Below are 15,657 nucleotides of genomic sequence, written 5' to 3'. Positions count from 1 at the left end.
GATTTACGGGATGTGGATTGCTTACTTTCAATTCATGAATGAATAAAGCATGGACATGGTTAAGCTTCTTTGCATGAAAAGACGTTTAAAATAAAAAAATCAAGACATATTTAATACAATTGCATTTATATCGAGTATAAATCCCTTTTCAATAATATAACGGGATTTATAATACCGGTGATTTGGGTATTTTAGCCCAAAAATACCTTTAAATCGACTTTATCTTCTAGGAGTTCGACAGAATTTTTCCTTTCTTCGCTTAAATTTTTCCGTAGCACTTTTCTTCAAGAATCTGATAAGATTTTGCTTGAGGCAGATCAAAAAACTTAAATTTGTTCGAATAGCTTTCTAGATTTACAATACACGGTCTCGTCAAGGTGCCTCGTTGACCTTGCACTGTTGGATCGTTAATTCTCTTGTTGTGCTGCTTGCCTTTTTTGAAATCTCTGTAAACGAAAACTAAAGGGGTTGATATGTGCGAGTTAATGACGCGCCTTATCAACACATTGTGTTGGAGTTCACTGCTTGTTTTTATTGGATTAACTGCACTTGCCAATGGCAAAAAAGGGATATTGAATTTTAGGATTATGAAATAGGAGGTTGGTTAGGGCAAAATCACACATGAAGGCCTAATTTTCAAGACGATACTTATAATCAGGTTTGAGCAGATGGAGGGGTTTTTCTGAAACTGCCTTGTAGATAGGCTTGTTTTGCATAATGTATCTCAACTAAAAAAGTACGGCAACCTTTAGAAGAAGTAGCTGACTCAGTCTTTTGATGGTAGTTAAATTGGGTTCCACCATTACCGTTAATATCCCCTCCGTTGTTTCTTTTTTAATGGCATGTATTTACACCCCTATACCTAGTATATCATTTGAGTAAAAATCTATACATCATTTGTTATTTTTAAAATTTTCATGGCGAAAATTTATAATTTTGCGAGTTTTCAGATTTTCTAGGTGTGTTTTGTGGTTGATCAATCGTACGATCTGTGATTTTAAATACGTGATTTAACCTTTTTTTCGGAAGTTAAGATCGGCTCTCTCTAATGTCTCAATCAAACTCTTTGAACTTTTTCGACACGATCAAGAATAGAAAACCCTTTTAGTTTGAATGCACATCGAAATGCAGCACAAAGGAAAATGTGCATAGCTTTCGCACCGAAAAAAGCAGGAAACGACCCTCCGTAAATAAAAAGCGTTACATAATTTTCGAGAAAACCCTGAAGATACTTCAGTAAGATCTGAAATGATGGACTAATGGAGTCCCAACAAGGGCACTAAAATGTAATGTCGATCATAGTTCCGCAACAACCTCGTGTCTCCGGAAGCGAATAAGTGCGGCCATTATCTCAATTCCGAGATTCGCGCTTTCATGCCGACGATCCGCGAATGATAAGGCTCGACCCGCCCATTTCGCACCGAGCAAAATCGCACGCAATAAAGCGTCCATCCGCGTTTTCACTCTTTATTAGTTTCGTAATACCCGACCGTTTCCAGCGGCCGCGGCGAGCCTTAATTGTGGCGGCGAAATTTCCGCGGAAAAAGTCATCAGCGCAGCTTGCGCTTTCGCCCGGTAATAGACTGCAACCTGCAACGTGTGTGCACAGAGGTTAAATTATGAAAAACACGGGGTTCGCGCGCCGTGTTGCGGTATCGTGTTATTTCGCTGTGTTTTTCAGTGGAGAAGAGGTGTTTTGCGATGCGAATTGGCGGTTTGTGGGGTGGTTTCGCTTCTGGTAGCGGCGGACTGAATCAAAGCGGGAGGGCTCATCGCGGCTAATAAATTAACCGTCTAAATGCTGTTGATAGTTTGATGCGGTGTTGACAGCTTTTGTTTGTTTTAGGGGGGCTTTGAAACTTTATTGAAGTCTCTGAGGATCGTTTTTATAGTCGTTTCTAAATGTTCGGGCCTACTTAAACATTGTGATTCTCTTGGCTAGAGGAAGCTTTAACGTTTGTGAAACTACGTTGAGTATGACCTATGGTCCTTGAACCGTTCCTTTCCTCAGGGTGGCCTTTTATTTTATAATTGGATTAAAGGAAATTTTACTAAGCACATCGTCATATGAAGGACAATTTTTGCAAAATCTAGAGTAAAAGTCAGCGGAATAACTTCAAAAATAAACTCACACAAATAATGATTATGAATTCCCGCTACAAAAGAGGACAAGTGTTGAAAACCTTTGAGTAGAATTCAGTAGAATAATTTTAGAAAAAGTTACGTGGAAGAGCTTGTAATTATTTGACGCTACAAATAATACGATGTATAAGGAAGAAATATTGTAAGTTTTACTAATATCGTCAGTCCTCTGACGTAATTGCTTATCCTTCCACATGAGCCCCGACACAATGGAGTTATACGGAGAACAGGGCTCACATGTAAATCGAGATACTACGTCACGTCCGAGGAGTGACGATATTAAGGTAGGTCCGTGCGTATCTTAAAAACATTATAGAATTTTTTCTATCGTATTTTATACTGCTCAGAGTGAATACAGCACCTAATCCAAGCATTCATTTCTGAAGTTACGTTGCTGAATTTTACTGCGGGTTGCAAAAATGTTGATGCTATTGTAAATGATCGTGTCCCTATGATCCTTACCCTAAGAAAAGTATCAGTTGAAAGGAAAAATATTAAGCACTCAGCACTTAGATTGTGCAGATAACTATTTTTTAAAATTACGAATATTTTTTCATAGCAGTCAGTGGCTTTATCGACTTCGACTCATCTCTCGGCAACAGGGGGCGAATAGAAGCATATTAGCCTCGGTCTGTCGGCGCATCCGTGCTACGTGAGGGGTGATGGTCCCTGCGGAGCCGAAGCAAGAAGTTTATCAGCGAGTAATTACTAATTATCATTACCGGCAATTATCTTAATTTGAAACGACCAGCCAGCCAGCCCAGACGTGTACCCAGTGTAGGGGGCTTCAACGTCAAACGTCGGACGTGCTTGTCTCGCCGAAAGGAATCGCCCGCCGTTTCCCCGTTTCGCCAGAGCTGAATCAACGTCGCAAGTACGAAAGATCTATCTGCTCTTTTTGCAAAGTCAATTTTGTGCTGGTTTACACGTGAGTTGTTTGTGAAGTGAGGGTCCTTATTTTATTTCCCCTGAACCGAAAAAGATAAATCAAATTGGGAAAAAGTATGTATTAGCATGTATGTGTGTATTTATGAAGAGTGTCTGCATGTCTACAAAACTTGGAATATCGGTATTTTTCAGAAATTTTCATCAGGTCTGGGAAATTAGAGTAAATATTTTGCATTATATGTATGTAATTGATTACAAAAACGGCCCTGGTAACTGATTATAGAATTGATAGACGATGTGATAGACAAAGGAGAAGATGGAACGATCCTATTGGTTGAAACGGGTGGTTCTTATCGACCAAGGGGGAAATGATGGACTAACTAAAGGGGCTCTTATAGGTTGCTGTTAGTTAGTATATCACTTACCCCTTTGTCTGTTTGCAACCACCCAGCTTCCACCAATGAGATCGCTTCATTTTCCTTTTTACTTCCATGTCTATAGCTTTGTCTATCAATTTCAATAATCAGCCCACGCCCAGAACTTTTGTGTGATGGTCCATTGCCCGCACTATGTCTATCCAAGGGCGCCTTTATCCGTCATATCCTATCGATTATCGAGCCAAGATTCCGACGCGAAAACAAAGCGTCACGACGCGGGCGAACTTAAGAACAAAATCCATTACGGCGAATCTCGGGTTCAGCATCGGGCTTAAGTGCTCTTGTTTTAGGCCGCGAGTCGCAAGGTGCGGACTAAATATCAAATTTTTGGCAGGCTCGCGCATCGATGCGGGGTCCGTTGATTGGAAATGACAGGTTAATCGTAATTTTAGACGCCCCGACCGCGACCACGCGCCGACACGCTCGGATTCCACTTCCGCAACGGCTTTTTTCTGCCAACTTCCAAGTTCCCCGGTCCCCGCTCCCGGATTCCCCTCGTCCGTCTGACGTCGGATGTAAAGGTCCACGTCATCTACCGTTAACCTTAGTCGAGGATCTGCCCAGCCGGGAAACTCTCGGAGTTGTTACAGGGTGTTTACCTTCAGTAGAGACCGGAAAACATCAGGGAATTCGATGTCTTCGGGAAAATATTCGAAGAAAATTGGTCTTGGGACAGGGAGATTTTGATAGCTTTAAGCATTTTGCAAGCATTTAGTTCAATTCTTTAAATACGTCGGCTCGTAGAATCAAAGCTGTGTTAATTTATTCGCGCAAACAATGAAGGAATTTCATTTTAAATATTTGGAAAATCAGGAAAATCCAAAATGAAATTTTAGTAGGAACCCTGTTCTACCGCGCGGAAGAAGTATAAGGACGCACTGAAAAATCACGGCCTTGGAAATGTCAACAACGACGAACACAGATTTCCTTCGAAAAGGTTCGGATTTTCGGAAATTTCGATGTGAACCTAGGAAAGTATCCTTAGATTACTCGTCCGAGGACAAACACATTATCAACGCACCGAATACTGTATTAGAATGCGAGAAAAAATCCTCGTGATATTTTGACTAAAAAGTTTGAATACTTTTCCTTCGAAATGAAATTAGAAGAGAACGTTTGGAAAATTTGCAACATCACAACCAGTAATACGTGATCTCGGTCTTCCACGATCGATATCTGCTCTTGACGATGCATCAAGAGCAAAACATGTGATACAACTATATCAACTTTCGAGTAGCTAATATTGCATAGCGATGGAATTGAAGGCGAAATCCCTTCTGCGTCCATCTTTTCATCGATTCGGAATTGCACAGTCGCATTACATGAATTTGAACTATACAGTTGTGATTGCTCTCTACTTTTATTAGCATTTTACCGTTTTTTACCGCTGCAGGATGCCTACAAACCTCAGGAGGATAAATTCCCCTACCATTCCGGATTTTTCTCAAAACAGATAATTGGTAATCAACTTTTCAGGGAATTTATCTCTCTGATGTCATTAAACACCACTTGCAGCACTAAACTACGACAAGACTACTGATAGTAATAGAGAGCATACTCACAGCTTCACAGTCCAAAATGCATGTAATGCGATTGTGCAAGTCCGAATCGATGAAAATATTGGCGCGAAAGTGATTGCGCCTTCAATTTCATCGCTATGCAATATTAACCACTTCGAAGTTGATATAGTTGTATCACGTTTTTGTTATTGATGCAGCGTCTAAATGTAAGTAAGCATCGATTTTGAGAGACCGATATCACGTATCTCAGCTAGCAATGCTGCTAATTTCCATTCTCATGTTATCTTCTCTTTTTATTTTGAAAAAAAAAGTAGTCAAACTTCGTATCAACAAATTTGCATGTTAAAAAGTGTTGGTATAGTATACAGGATACACTGCAGTTCTCAAACAAAAATGATGGTCTATTTTTCCCCGTCATCCCCAATCAAAGCAGTGAGGACCGTTTTTGTGTATTAGAAAATTCTATTACTCTCTTAAACCTGCATCCCCTTAAAATATAATTTTTTCAGTTGCTCCATCAGTAACAGTAGCACGCTGTTACATGATGGCTCTCAGTCCTAATGTCTCAGAGCAAGCCGATGTGATGCAGATTTATCTCACAAAAACTCGCTAAAGCACAGAAGAAAAAAACTCGAAAAACAGTCGTAAAACGCGACACTCGGTGTCCATTAGCACGTCAAAGTCTCTATACATGATGTCACCGTCGTAGAATTATTTCGACGGTGAAACACGAAAAACGCGCAACTCGTTAGCGGTGTCTTAAAATCTCTTTAAAAAAAATTATTTTTTTGATTGTGAAAAAGGCGTTGAAATTTATCTCCAACGTTGAGTCCAACACACGATGAGATAAAACCTCAAACCTCTTCTTCTCGCGTTTGGTTCCTTCTGCCTAACTCAAATCGTTTACGAGTCCGCTCCGAATCCACGCATGTTCCGGTCCACGGGAACAACTTTCGTCCGAATCGAAGCTCGTGTAAAAGCAGACCCGATCAACTTTGCATAACTTCTGCCTTGCGGGGCGTAGGAAAATCGATCCGCTGATGGATGGCAATAAAGAATCAATTTGCCGGACGACTATCGGAGCACGAAAACGGGCGTTAAGTCGTAAAGCCCGGTCGAATTTCGTTCCGAGTTGTTGCGAGTCTATTAACGCGCGTCCAACACGCGCCCTGTGCGTTCCGTTATGCCCGCAACTCGCCGAAACAGAATCATGAATTATGGAAAGAAATTAGCGTCCAATGAATGGAGCCTGCTCCTAGTGCATGGTTGACACGTCAAATGTGTAATGCAACGCTTTCAACCGAGAGACAATATTTTAACCCCATTAACAATTGAAGCGATGTGATTGGGGTGGTAAAAGTTGAATTCGGAGGTCAACGTTACTTGTAGTTAAATTGATGAGCAACGAGTTGAGTATTCTCGAATGATGACTGATGAAAGTCGGGTGATCACTTTACTAGATGAATTTTAGGATTGCTTAACTATATAACTCATCTCGTTGGCTGTCAGTTGTCATGCATTGGACGAATTTGAGCGTTGACTTCCGAAATCAACTTTTACCGTAAAAGGAAGATAGCAGTGCGGTCTCTAAAATATACTGTCTCTGCAATCGAGATTATAGACGCGTATACGAATGCTTCACCAAGATGTTTACATGTTTGAAAAACCGGGAATTGTCAGGGAGTTTTGTGAAAAAATACTGGAAATTTGAAGAATCTTGAAAATTGAAATCTAAAAAACTTCAGAGCTGTCCTCACAATCAAACTGATCGTCAATGTGGTTCGGGGTTCATTTGGTTCAATCCTGTGAACTCCCCGAATAGTGAACAGAGGAATAGAGAATTGAAATTTTCGTCAATTGAATGGTGGATACCTGAAGAAAAAATGTCGACATTTTTCTATTTCTGCTGTGAAATTTTTGCCAAAATGTTTGAGAAAAATTTGATGATTTTTGTCAGCGAAAACCTGGGAAAGGCAGAGATCATTTTCCCGCCAAGCATGTAACCATTCCATTAAAATGTTTAACAATTTTGTTTTTGTTTTTCCTGCCGCTGAAAAGCATCTATTTCAGCTTAAAGAAAAAAAAAACCCAAAAATGGTGAAATATTTAAGCCTAACCTCACAATCTCGCAACCGCGCTACGTTGCTTCTACGCTGGCGACCGATACCTGAATGAAGCAATGGAGCATTCAAAACCCGTAAACAGTGCCTAATAGCTCGGATACCCGGCCTAGCCTCTCGAACTTACGCGTTTATTAAAATCGCATAAATCTTCGTATTTAGTATCGAAAGCAATTCCGAATAGCGCCGCCCACCAAAGATGCACGTCTTGGGCCGCAGAGAGACCTTTGAAGGGGGGGGGGGCTGCTCCAGCGGGAGTCTCAACGGAGGTGGAAGTTGAGTTATAGTTGGCTAAGTTCATCGCTTTGACCTCCGTCACGGAGCTTTAGCGCCAGGCCCGTTCCTTCTTCGCGTGCATACCTGTATTTTCTCGAGAATGGAGCTTTTGTGTATTTTTTCCGTATCTCTTTCTCTCTCTCTCTCTTTCTCTTCGATTTGCCTTGGGAAAAAGGGGTCAGTTGTTGTCCAATCGTACAATTGCGTTTTGATGGTTCAAGCTCATGGATCAGCAAAAAATTATAAGATCCGTCCAAGCGCCTGATTTCTGTATGTTTAATATGAATGGAGATATTAATAACGGAGATAAAAAAAAAAAATAAATAAAAAATAAAAACACGCTGTATAACGTCATCCACCGCGGTAGCTTATACTTTAAATCGCGGATCCTTCCACTGAGGATTAATCATTTAATGATACTTTTACTTGTGCCAGTAGCTCGCCCTACAGCAGGGATGAAATGACTGAAATGTTGACACAGAAAATTATCTTTCAAAATCTTAAAATTAAGTCCGTTAAAATAAATTAGTGCCGTTACCAACTTGCAACAGATTAGTGTGTATAGATATCAATTTTTAGTTGAAAAGAGTACTTTCGACCTTATTTTAAGAGTTTGAAAGATAATTTCCGGCATATAAACATTCCTTAATAATAATCTAGAGACAGAAAAATAGATTTTTTCAAAATAATCGTTATAATGGTTAAAATTTGAATTATTTGGATTGCATTAGACCGAAGCTGAGAATCCATCTAGCACAAGTTTAGATCCGAACTTTCGGTCGTTCCGGAAGTTTCTAGTCGGAAGGATTTTGATAGAAAAGGGGCGCGGTGCGTTACGTGTGCGTCTGTCGGAACTTTAAGATACGCGCGTCAGAATGTCTCTGAAATCCTAGCTGCGGATTCCGGAGTCAAGTCCGTCGGATGGGTTTCGATTTTATTTCTCCTGCATCCCGGCTAGTTATGAAATAGCATCTAATTTATGTCTTAATTTACATTGACTCCTCCTTCTTTATTATTTTCGCCCATTTTTGTGAATTTTCGACTGTTCGTTAACCGGTCACGCATTCTCGGTTACTCAACGCAGTGGCCGGCTCAAGTTTGAATCTGAATTCTAAGTCGAATTCCGTTGTTCTATGAAAGCTCATGATCAGGTAACATTGTTACGTGAATAAGAATCAGGTTGTCTTGATGAGGATGACCTGTTTATCGTATCGGAGTACAGCTCGTAAGAATCGCTGTCCATCGCACGGATAGACCAGTGCAGAATTACGTTCAAACACGAAAGTCATAATTTCATCTCAGATTATTTTGTAAATTATATTTTGAACTGATCATTTTACATCATTTGCTACGGAAGACTGGTGGTTGGATTTGTAGTAACATAACTTCACTTTTTACCCTGAGATATGAGCAGGGAGGAAACGTTATTTACCTGTAACCTTGCCTCGTACTTGAAGCGTTCTCTTTTCACCCAATAACCTACCCTCAATGCTTCGCTCTGTATATTTTGCGTCCTCAGTCATTACAGCAACATGAACATGCCAAAATAGTGTCAAGTTTGAACTCAAGTTTTTTGGACTCGCTTCGTTTGTAGGTTTTGATTTTTGAGGTAAAAAGTAAACGCTTAGCAATAGAGATATAGGGGCCAAGGTTGCAAGCAGAACACGTCCTCTCTGATGACCTCGTCGTTTTTTATCCCGCACACTTCAATTTTGCAATTCTAAAAAAAAATATGTGGCATGAATTTTTACTACAGAAACACTCAGAGGTGCAGAAAAACCCAAAATGCTTACCGTTTGCCACGATCCGACGTGTTTGCCTCATGGGCAAATCGTCCCTACTCTAACTCAAGGGTGTATCTCCATTTCTCCATTAGCCCCATAAAGTATGAACTTCTTTGTAAAACAGGGCTCACAAGGAAATTGAGTTACGCCCTTACACCAGAGGGGTCATGACCGAATTTTCGGCCAAATGCCCGATTTAACGAAACATTGTGCGCACGATCACCTTTTTTTAAAGTATCGAGCGAAAAAATGTCATTTTTGAAATTTCCTCTCGACCCGAGATTTGCCTCGCGGTTTCTTCCCATGATCCCATAATCAGGCATTTTCTGCACCCCCCCCCCCCCCCGAAAAACCCTGTTCAAAATCACTCATATCTAAAAGAAGTTTACAAAGATCATCGACCAACAAATTCTATAAAGGTAACTCGGGCCGAGGGCCTCGCAATGGCGTGTGGGCCAAGAATTTGGAGAGGCGCCATGATTTTCGGCCACGGTGGAGCAGGGCACGGGAACGCGGCGTTGCCACATCAATTCGAAGTTTATTCTAGATTTCAGTGCGTTTCAGATTGACCTTGTCGAGTGTTGGCGGCGAATAATAACAAATCCGAAGCTGGCAACGTCGCACGGGATCAATGTCCTGTCTTCAGTCGCATTCGCCTCCTTTCGGATTATATGGGCGCAAGGATTGTATTGTCAAGCCCTCCCATATTTGCATCTGGATATTTTCAATTATCGCCCGCCTACAGCTTCCGCGACCAATTTTTTTTATCCCCCGCAACTGTGGATGCGTCTCCCGTCCCACCATTTTTTGGTTATTTCTGCGTCGAAGGGATCGTTTATAAAGTACGTAACGCTCTAAGAGGAGGAAGGGGGTTCGTGCCTACGTTACGGCTGTTTTGTAGGGAGAGGAAGGCGATCAGGGCTGCGTTACGTAATGCTGCTAATATGGGTGAGACATTAGACCTAGATAAGTTAGGCCTCGAACTAGATTTTTGGTCGCAGTAAATTTTTTTTCTCTCTTTGCGTGTTTGCATTCGATTTTATGTTTTTTTTCTCTTCTTCGACCGTTTCTCTAATCTTGATTTTAATTTTCTGTTCACAGGTAAGACATGACGCATTTCTGTTTTTACATTATTACAGAATTGGAAGTAACCCTCACTGTAAGTCTTTTTCCATATTATTTTTGTGGGGGATTGGTGTTGTTGTTTGACGGTGCCCTATAACGAGGACTCCTGATTGATCTTCAGTGGGTACGTGTTCAATTTATAAATGAAGGATATTCTCCTGTTCAGTTCTCTTGCCAGGAGGCTCATCTTAGACATGAAAACCAAATTTCAGTCACCTGCAAATTCACCATCGCATCACAGATATACTTTGTCCCTTTTGTGATCAATAGTGAATAAAGTCACATAGAACAATCCAATTCCTCGCACAGCCCGTTTCGCTTTCGAACCATTCAAAATCTCCGCATCCTAGTGACTGATTAGCTTCTCTACACACGCAATCTCGTCTCGTCGAAACTAGATATTTTGGAAACGCCGTTTCTCGGAAGACGAAAAAAAGGGGAAAAATTCAGCAGAGCCGACGCACAAGTGAAAGCTGTGCCGGACACGCGGTGGAACGCACCGCGAGAGAAGAGATGACTGCTGAATCGTCGAATCGTCAGCCGGTGGCGAAAAATTGGAGTCCCTGATTTCTGAGCTCGAGCATAATGAGCCGTAATTACCTGCAGGACCGTGGAGCCGGCCCGGGAACGGTAGCAGCACCCCCCCCCCCCCCCTCCCCGACCAGTCTGACGTCAACGTAAAAATGTAAATTATACGTGTAAGGTAGCGTCCTGCGTCTGGCCGGAAGTCGCCGTGTCGCCGTTGCCCCGTTTTTAGGAATTGTTGCATTTTTCGATGGGTCTGGAGGAATGAGCCACAGGACAAGGTCTGTAGGCTGATTATTGAAATATTGAAAGCTTTTGACAAAAATAAGAAATAAAGACAATGGACCGATCCTTTCGGCAGAAGTGAGCGGTTGTATAATGGAGAAAGGAGGTAAGCAATGGACTAACTAACCGCAACACATGTGGGATCCTATAGCTGTTAGCCCATTATTTTACGCTTTAGTCTATTAAAACAGACTGTTTCGACCAATAGGATCACTCCATTTTCCCATCGTCTTCTTTGTCTATAGCTTTGTCTATCGTCTACTGATTTAGAGAAAACCGGCACATGTTTTCTCTTCAAAATCTTACGTAGAAAACAATTGACTCTACGTGAAGTTCGGATTTTAATTCCTGAACAAAAAGAAATGTTTCTAACACAAATCCAATGTAACTTCGATCAGGTGAATACATATTTTTTTAGTTTTTCCATTGAACCAATATTGACTGTAAACACTTACCTTGTTCTGGATTTGATTTTCAGAATTCCTATTGTGTGATTCGTTCTCCTCGTGAAATTTTAAAGGAAATACATTTTTTGTTGTGCTTCAAGTCATCCCTTGTCTACAGGCAATCAGCAGAGCATCAATCTACAAATCAGTGTTAGTTAGATGAGGCAATTTTTTTATTGTTTCTTCTTCTTGGCCTAAATGCCTTTTATTTTTACGGAACAAAATTAAAAGGTCCTAGACGTAACTGTCGGATGAAATAGCCTTTTCGAGTCAAATAATCAAGATACCTAGCTTCAAAAATCTGTATTAAAATCAAAATTTGAGTGGAAATTGGCAACGGACCGACTCGGTCCGCTGAAGCCAATTCCGGTGCATGCGTAGCCCGTAGCGTCTCGTTGGCGGCTTGCGCAGCCGTGCGGAATGGTTCACGCACCAGCGGATATCATCGAGCAAAAAACCCCTATCTCATATTTCACCGTGAGCCCTCGATCGCACTGTTTCAAGGGATATCCGGGGCTTATGGCGAATCGAAGGCAGAGTTTTTTGCCTTGCAACTGTCCGGCTAATTCCCTGCTCTGTCCGCTGTCGTCGGGGTTAATTCCCCGGTGGAATCCGAATGAAGTAACTCGGTGGTACTTAACCACATCGCACCATGATTTTTGATGACTCCCGAGACGGGAATTAAACCGATTTGATCTTGATTTCTCGCGACGGAGTAATGTATAATGCAGCGAGTTTTCTTGTGTCCTTGGTGTTTTTTGTTGTCACCACGGATGACAAAATCATGAGAATTTGCGGCTTTTTGGGTTCTTTCGAGACTTGTTTGCTTTTTTTCGTATTCTTTTTTTCTCCCCCCAACTCTCTCCTTTTTTAATGTATGGAGTTCTCGAGAATGTGTGTATTGCGCAGGCAATATTACCAATCACCAGTTAATTGAAATTTATTTGTGTTTAATAGAAAAATGTAGGAATTCAGAAGCAAACAGTCGTAACACGCATTCTAGTTTAGCTCGATGGTCGGAAGGTATTTTCTTCGTGGTTTTATAACCATCGCAGCGAACATCCAGTATCTTTCACTCGATTCTCCGCAGGAGAATTCTCTGCCGAAAAATATTTCGATTTTGAGTTCGAGAGATGTTGCAAAAATTATAATTTAGCACTTCTCTCGCGCTAACGCCCGAATTCTGGAAACGAGCCTGGGAAGTCAAGTACGCCTTCAACTCGATGGATACAATTTGAGCGGCTCAGAAGTTGATATAGTTGTATCACGCACCTTAGTTTAGCTCAAGGGATTCAATCTTTGCTAGAAAAGAAACAGGGCGTTTCTTGAGAGAAACTGGAATTCAAGACCTCTTAATTTTTCCTTATCTTCGGTTCTTATGATCGGCAAACGGAAATTATCCCTGATAAGTAAAAATTAAGAACTTAGACGTCTACATTAAAATTGATGACAGATCTTCCATCCACTTTTGAAAATTTTGAGTAGTTTGTTGTATATAACATTCAGTGAATTTTGGTGACTCTGTCCAGAGAAAATCTCACTAAAGTTACCGAGGATTTGATTTTTAAAAGTGGAGAAAGCTTCAAATATTTTACACGGCTGTTTTTTTCAAGAGAAATTGAAGACCCGAAGAAATTTGAAACAACAATTTCGATGGAGCATTTCGTTTTTGTTAAGTGAGCCTTTTATGCGAAAAACATGCTCACAAGACTCCATGTAAATAAAAACCTCAGGTTCAAAATTCATGAAGTATGGGTGGAGAAAGCTATCCTGCCAGCGGTTCGATTGTTGAATCGTTATCGAATGACCTTGATCGATAAAAAGCACTGCTAAGATAGGGATTTATCGATCGAGTTCAATCGATAACGATTCAACAATCGACCCGCAGGCTGCTTCCCTCCTCCGATATTTCACCAGCATGGTTTGTAGCAACTAGTTTCCGGATCGAGTTACCGCTAATTTGTCTTGGCTTCGTTGTGACCTAACACTCTCAGCTCTTGAAATTCATTATTTATGGGTTGCATTTCTTACAACAGACGCATTAAAATGCATTGCACCTTTAAGGAAGGTAGGAACAAAAGTAACAGGACTTGCGTTTATAAGTTGGACTGCATTTTGCACTTTGGAACTATAAATTCTGGCTCATCTTGAAAAACACTTATGTGCACAGGGAAACTAATGTCACATACGTTGTTTTTAAACCGGGCCAGAATTTATAGTTCCAAATTGCAAAATGTAGTCCAGTTTAACTGCGGATTTTTCTCCTAGCCAAGAATAATACATTTTAAAGTTTTTTAACGTATATGAGGAATTCCCGACCGAACACCTTATACCCATGTCAAAGTCGATAAGATGGCGCAAATTTTCCCTTTTTTTACAAGTGTCTGAAATCACTCTCATTACAAATTTCTCTGCCACAATAATTAGAAAAATAGAAAGAATCGAGGCAAATTTCAGAACAAAGCTTACATCTATTTACCAACTAAACAGTTGAATGTATGCACAGTCTTAGTAACGTTGACATGGGTATAAGCTGTTTGGTCGGGAAGGTCCTCGTGCAGGATTTCCGTATCATCAACTGGAACCATATCTTCGTCCATATCATTCCCAACGCCGCGCCGCACGCCTATGGAGGTAATTCTAATAGAGATTATTGACTGTTGAATAGTTTTAAAAATTAAAAAAATAGTAATCAAAATTATATTCTCTAACAAAATCACACAAACGCAAATAAAGAAATATAGAAAATAGGATAAACATCGCGGGTAATATTTTTAATCATTCATGATCAAAATGAAATATTAGGGAATAAAACTTACAATTAGATAGTGAATTATTTCATGATAAAAAAACGTTTATCTTCTTTATTACAGGAGACCAAAAAAAAAAAGAGAAAAAGAGTGTCTTTCGTTGCAGTATTGTGGCCCACTATTCTTCACGTATGTGCCGTTTGTGTGCATTTCGTCCTCCTTGAACCGCTTCAAGCAGCAGCAACGTACCTATGGAATCGATTTCATTCTCCTATTTCATTTAAAATTTAGGATGGAGATGCCGGGGATTGAACCCGGGGCCTCTCACATGCGAAGCGAGCGCTCTACCACTGAGCTACATCCCCACGTTGGGAGTCGGGGCCGAAATCGCGGCTGTTGAGACCATCCGCGCACAGCTAGCGATCGCAGCGCTCTCTAGTACTCGCGTCATGCACTAACCGCGACCTTGTTATCAACGCGCGTACTACTCGATCGTTGAGTGTCCGCGGCGCGTAAGCTCTCTTGCGATGAATGAATGATAGTGAATGAACTCGTACTATCCTCGTTTGCATTTTTCCCCCGCTTATTCACCATTGTTAGTTTTCGCTCCGCGAATTTCATTCATTCCATCTGTCTATGATCTATATATATTTGGAAACAAAATATAGCGGTATAGTCTTGGACTGGCGTATGTGATTACCCATAAGGAATTTTTTTTAAGGGCTGACCGAAACGTTTTTTCTTTTTTTTTATATATTTTTTTAATTTTTTTTTTTATATGATGTAATTCTCCAGTGATACTTCTTAGGTTCCTTGCATCGTAAAAAAGGAGAAAACTTATCGAGCTGAATATCGTTGTATACTCTTTTTCCGCTAGAACACAAGTGTTGTGTTGCGTTGTTTTAAAAATAACGTCCCTGTTAATTGTTTTCTGAGGGAAGCTAGGTACCTAATATTTTTAACCGTCAACTGGAAATATGACCTCAGTGATCGATCGAATATTATTAAGAGACGTGATTTTAGTTAAAGTTGAGTTGTAAAATGGGAACTAAAATCCTCAACACAGTCAACACTCCACAGTATCAAGCTTCGTGGATTATTCCTATTTGATGGTAGATGTGAAGTGCATCTCAATCCAAAAATTTCAGAAGAATCAAAATTGAGTGGCTTTTTAAATTTTATTTTTAAATTTTTTTTGAAAATTGATCATTCAGGCCCCGTCTTTGAGAGAAATCAGTAAAATCCTCAGTCAAAAATGACAGTCTCTTCATAAATGCTTAATTTCCGAGTGGAGATTTTATAGCATTTAAAGTGCTCTTTCGTCACAAAAAACGTCAGTGCGTCCCCTGCATGCAAGCG

At 40.6% G+C, this 15,657-nt stretch overlaps 1 non-coding gene across 1 annotated transcript; it reads right to left on the bottom strand.

Moving 5' to 3' along the window:
* Positions 1-14,591: 14,591 nt before the first annotated feature.
* Positions 14,592-14,663, bottom strand: TRNAA-CGC (transfer RNA alanine (anticodon CGC)). The gene has a single exon. It is a non-coding gene; the product is annotated as a tRNA-Ala (tRNA).
* Between the last annotated feature and the right edge of the window lie 994 nt (positions 14,664-15,657).

This window comes from Bemisia tabaci, chromosome 5, assembly GCF_918797505.1.
Source record: "Bemisia tabaci chromosome 5, PGI_BMITA_v3".
In the NCBI taxonomy this organism is placed as follows: domain Eukaryota; kingdom Metazoa; phylum Arthropoda; class Insecta; order Hemiptera; family Aleyrodidae; genus Bemisia; species Bemisia tabaci.
This window is presented reverse-complemented; position numbering and strand designations above follow the sequence as displayed.